The 5506-nt window shown below is 31.7% G+C and overlaps 1 long non-coding RNA gene across 3 annotated transcripts; it reads left to right on the top strand.

Annotated features, from left to right (window-relative positions):
* Nucleotides 1-1115: 1115 nt before the first annotated feature.
* Nucleotides 1116-5194, top strand: LOC132269328 (uncharacterized). Of its 3 annotated transcripts, none has more exons than XR_009469459.1 (6): nucleotides 1116-1303; nucleotides 1446-1630; nucleotides 2120-2245; nucleotides 2328-3254; nucleotides 4402-4744; nucleotides 4853-5194. It is a non-coding gene; the product is annotated as an uncharacterized LOC132269328 (long non-coding RNA). The 3 variants fall into 3 exon arrangements; XR_009469460.1 differs by having other exon boundaries at nucleotides 1134-1303; nucleotides 1454-1630; nucleotides 2328-2715; XR_009469458.1 differs by having other exon boundaries at nucleotides 1135-1303; nucleotides 2328-2715.
* Nucleotides 5195-5506: the final 312 nt, after the last annotated feature.

The following is a 5506-nucleotide window of genomic DNA, read 5'->3' on the forward strand; positions in this document are numbered from 1 at the left end:
TATGTGTGTGTGTGTGTATATATATATATATTGCACAAAAAAGTTTTCACATTTACAAGGTTTATATTGGTATGAATTAGAAGATATGGTTAAAGTTATATGCACAGAAAATTTTCTATATATATAATGAATTTTAACTAAATTATTTGTATATTTCGAAATTAACATTTGCAGGTTTAAAGCAATATAGATTAGGAAATACGGTTAAAGTCAAGTACACAAATTATTTTTTACTTTTTTACTATATAAATATATATATGTTATTTTTTTTATTTTTTATTTTTTTATTTTTGGTAATATATACATCACATGCAAAAATACCCTCAAAGTTGAACGTCAACTAAAAAATTTTGTTTTTCTAAATTTCTGGAATGAAAAAACTATTGATTTAGGAGGATATTTTGGTATGTTGAAATAACAATTGGAGGGTATTTTGAACCAAAACAATAGTTTTCAATGCATATGTAATTATTTTGCTTAACTCAATCAAATTGAAAACTCAAATTTTAAAATAGACTTATTTGTTATTTAAGACTCCCAAGTCTACTTAAGTATATTTATGCTCGGAATTCTTCAATGTTAAAACAACTTTTCTTTTTCTATTTTATTATATATGTAATATAAAATGAATTAAAATAAATGAGTTTCTATAAATAAAATGAATTAAAATAAAATATTTTCTATAAAACTATTAGAACAACTAAAACAAGTTAAATTTCAAATCATTTATAGATAAAATAATAAAATAATTTATGAAATAATAAAATAAGGTACCAATTAAAATAAATCTTATAAATTACCAATTAAAATAAATCATATTATGCTCGGAATTATTTAATGTTAAAACAATTTTACTTTTTCTATTTTATTATATTTCTAAATATTTTCTAAACCTAAAGTTACCAATTAAAATAAATTCTTCAAATTTTTGAAGGTCAAAACAACTTTACTTTTTTTTATTTTATTTTATTTCTAACTCATTCCTAAATATAAATATACATCTAAATCTTTTCATTATAATATTATAATTTTATAATAAAATTATTATTATATTTTATTATAATGTTATGGTAAGAATACATTACTTACATTTATATATGAAAAATATAAAAAAATTTAAGTTAGGGCAAGTCTTTGTTGGCTTGGGCATTGAGGGCCTCTAATTTTGAGGCCCATGGGGGATGGAAAAAAAAAAATTAAAAAATTTAAGTTAGGGCAAGTGTTTCAGACGACACAATCTGCTTTGACACTCCGCAGGACGCAGCCTCCGTATAGCTTCAGGCTCAGGTGACACCGTGACAAGGTATGTTCATCCTCTCTCTCTTCTCTCTCCTTTTGCATGAATCGATCTTTCATACATGTTTCGTTCTTTCGTTCATCTCGTCATTTGATTTATTCGCACTTTATCTCTCCTTGTATCCATTTGTTCGTCAAAATGTGATTAGAAACTCAGAAATGAACCATTTTCGGTCACCGGAGAGGAATTCTTTCAACCTGAAAGGAGATGATGATAATAACTCTAAATTAGGCTCCACGACCGGTCTGAATCGCAAGAAAGTCTGAATCACAGCAATTTCTTCTGCAGAAACTAGGGTTTGTGTTGTGTTTGTTCGCTGATCGTCATCAATTTGTAAGTAATCTTGACCATATTATATCTCGGTAGGTTTACATTTCTTTTTTGAGGTTTAGGGTTTATCATTTGGCTGGTTTGTGTCGTGATTTGTATGGTAGATATTTTCGGTTCATAATTGGGGGTTTTCTTTAAATTGTTCTTGTTTCATTAAATTGGTTGCAGATTGGGGGTTTCATCTAATGTTAATTATTTTGTTATTGTTTCACTTCTGTAACCTTAGTGATTACTGTTAACGTATAATTTATTTTTGTTTATGTTATATTTTGATGAGATTAATTATGCAAAAGTGATTGATCTGAGAATGTATATTGTATGAAGGAACAATGCAAAATCAGTGGTGATTTTGGGTTCCACCCTGATATACAGACATTGTTTAGTTACTTATGGGGTTTGTTATTCTGTGTTATTGTTACTGACTTCTGTGATTTGTGATCAATTACAGTATTTTATTTTTATTTTTTAATAGTATGATTGTTTTGATGTCAGTACTATGGATCTTGATAAAGAACCAAAACCTGATAAAGAACCAAAACCTGATCTTGAAGATTACCAAATAGACCGTTCATATATAAAGATGAGAGAACAGGCTAAGACTCCGTCGGTAAAGCTAAGGTATAATTCAAGTTCTAGCCTAATGTTATTTCAATTTGTAATTCAAATTTAGTTCTAATTGTTATATTGTTGAAATTTTTAGGATAAAGAATCAATACTAGAAGGTTACAGATCTGGTGTGAGGAGCTATTATTTTGAATTTGAATGCAAAGAAGCCTGGGCGGAAAAACTGTGGAAGGGACAGAAGATGCTCGAAATTGGTGTTTGCGCAGAAAATGGAGATATCAAAGAGGAGCCACTGATTCAATACTGATGTTGAAGGAATTCAGAACTCTATATCTGTTGAGACCGAGTGATGTTGCTGTGGACTTCAATCAAGAAGTGATTGTGATTAGTCATGAAGGATTTGATTCCTATTTTGTTGAGTGGTTGAAGCTTGGAAACAACACAAAGCTGAGAGTCTGCCTTTTTTTTGTAAACACATTCGGTGACTATGAATTCAAGGAATTCTGGATTGAATCGATGATGAGGTAAGAATATATTTTTATTTCAAAAAACTCAGTTTCTTTATTTGAGTAGTACATTATAATAATACAACTTTTTACTATCAAGTCCAGAAACATTCTAGATATAATAGGGTATCTACACTAAATGGGTAGAGCCCATGGAAATGTTCTACGTGATGGCTCATATCCTTCTATGGATGAAATGATGGCAGAAGCAACCACAGTCCATAAGTTGTCAAAGGCGCCTACAGGCGCCAGCTTGTCTCCTATAAGGGACTAAGGCGACTGCCTTTGCATAGGCGCAAGGCTACAGGCAGCACAAAGGGCACCTGATTGAACCTAGCCTTTTATTTATTGTTTATTATTACTTTTTGTTTGGTATTTGTTTATTATTACGTTTTAGAGAACCTTACAAAATAAAAAAGAATAAAAGAAAAGAAAAAGCAAAAAAGCAGAAGGAAAGTCAAAAGTGGTTCGAAGCAAAAGGAAAGAGACAGAGGGCTAGGGCTTGCGAAACAAAGAGGATCTGCCGAGATCTCTCGAATCTGCCGACTTCTCTCACGGTAAGTTCTTCTCTCCTCTCTTCTCTCGGCAGACTTCTTTTCTCTCTCTTTTTTTCTCTCTTCTTCTTATTCTTCTTCTTCCTTATTCTCTCGGCAGAATTCTTTTCTTTTCTCTCTCCTTCTCCTTCTCCTTCTCCTTCTCTCTTCTTCTTCTTCGCTCTTCTCTCTTCTTCTTCTCTCTTCTTCGGCAGAACTTATGTGAGTTTGGCATTTAAAATTTACTTTTCCAAAATCCAACTTACAGATTTGTTTATTAGTTTGCTTGTTTGTTTTGTCTTGAGGCTCTTATTTAGGCCTCTGATGATGGCCGTTTAGTGTCATTTATGTTTGAATCCTTGTATAATATTAATATCAATAAGACTATCAATCTTTGTAATAAGAGGAGCAACCAAAACACTTCGGTCTAACACTCCGGTTGAAGTGTTGGGCTTTTAAACCATTTTCGCTATGCTTTATGCACCCAGTTTCCTTTTTGTTGTTGTTATTACAGCTTTTGGGCTCTGGGTTTTCTTCTAATGTACCTTTGTTTGTACAGTTTGATTCTTCATTAAAGTTTAATTACCAAAATATAAGAATTAGCTATCAGTATTCTTTTTTCTTTTTTTGTTTTTGTTTTCGGGATACAAAATGCTTTCTAATATATAAACTTCTCTGATTTAAATTTGCAACCTGGTATATCACCATTTCAAAACAATAAAAATTTCTTGAATTTGGCAACTATTTAAACATGGAATTTCCTAAATGATTTCAATGTTTGTTTTAGTTTTATCTCATAATTCTCCTTAGTTGACTTTTGCATCTTTATATTAATATGTGCGCTTTTGTGCGCCTTGAGCCTTTAACAACTATGGTCACATAACAAAACGGAAGACCTGGAAAATTCCAAAAAGTTCATATTACGTCATATTGGCCTAAACAATCATCCGTCTAGGCCTCACGATTGGAATCCGTTCTACGATTACAAGACCTCTAAGTATGTTCTCTGAATTTTATATCAACATTTCTTTTAATCTATTCAATTATTGTCCTTATATTCTTTTATTGCTCTAAGTTTTTCATTTATTTCTCTTAGTATATACTAGTTTTTTCAGTCTTAGATTCATTTATTGCTTCAAGTCAGTAGTAATTGGTCATGTTAATTTTACAGGGCATCCATCTATTGAAACACCCTTTGTTATTGAATGAGAGAGAGATTTCAATACTTTGTGGCTCTCTGCCATCATTTGGGATATCATCACAGGGATTGTACTTTTAACACTGACCAGAAAATCAATCAAGAGTTGATCAATCCATGGGGAAAGGCAAATTGGATAGATAAGGTTCGCATGGAGCATAAAAAGCGAGTTTGTGTTCCTTATGAGGTTCCACAGTATCAAGAAAATGAGGCTGGAAGTGTAAACCAATACAAATCTTGTATGTCTGATTCGGTTCGTTTTGTTGATAATACAACTCATCATGGTTGTGACCATGCAAAGAATTTTAAGGAACTGGTATGCCATCTTGCTTTTGTGTTGTTTCTGTTTGCTTTAATTTTTTTTTTTCCTGACCTACTTTTAAACTCTACTTGTTTAATGAGCATTCTGTTTTTTCTCAATTAGATATATCTTGAAGAAGATGTAGCCATGGAGTTGGGACACCAGATTTCCTAGCTTTCTCTCAGCCTTACTCAAGGTTTCGGTCGAAGTGGTTAATTATCCGATAATGTAGCTTCTAATCTTAATATGCTCAGGTACAGTGATATAACATGATTTAGCCAGAATTTAGTTGTGTTTACAGTGATTTTAGTAACACAATCCGTGGTAATTGATGTTTCCTTGGTATTTTGTCACTTAATAGTTCTTGAATGTGAACCAGAATTTAGTTGTGTTTCCAGTGATTTTATTACCACTATCAGTGGGAATATTTTGTCAACAAGGTTTAGACTGTTTTGTTTTCTCTAATAGTTCTTGGATGTGAGCCAGAATTTAGTTGTGTTTCCAGTGATTTTAGTAACACTATCGGTGGTAATTGATGTTTCCTTGGTATTTTGTCACCATGGTTTAGGCTATTTTGTTTTCTCTAATAGTTCTTGAATGTGAGCCAGAATGTACTTGTGTTTCCACTGATTTTAGTAACACTATCAGTGGTAATTGATATTTCCTTGGTATTTTGTCACCATGGTTTAGACTGTTTTGGTTCCTCTAAGAGTTCTTGAATGTGAGACGGACTCTCATACCTGTTTGTCTTTGATGCGTGACGTGTGCTTAAATTAT

The sequence above is a fragment of the Cornus florida genome, unplaced genomic scaffold (assembly GCF_030987335.1).
Source record: "Cornus florida cultivar Cherokee Brave unplaced genomic scaffold, ASM3098733v1 CherokeeBrave_3.0.0_Hap2_Chr08, whole genome shotgun sequence".
Classification (NCBI taxonomy): Eukaryota; Viridiplantae; Streptophyta; class Magnoliopsida; order Cornales; family Cornaceae; genus Cornus; species Cornus florida.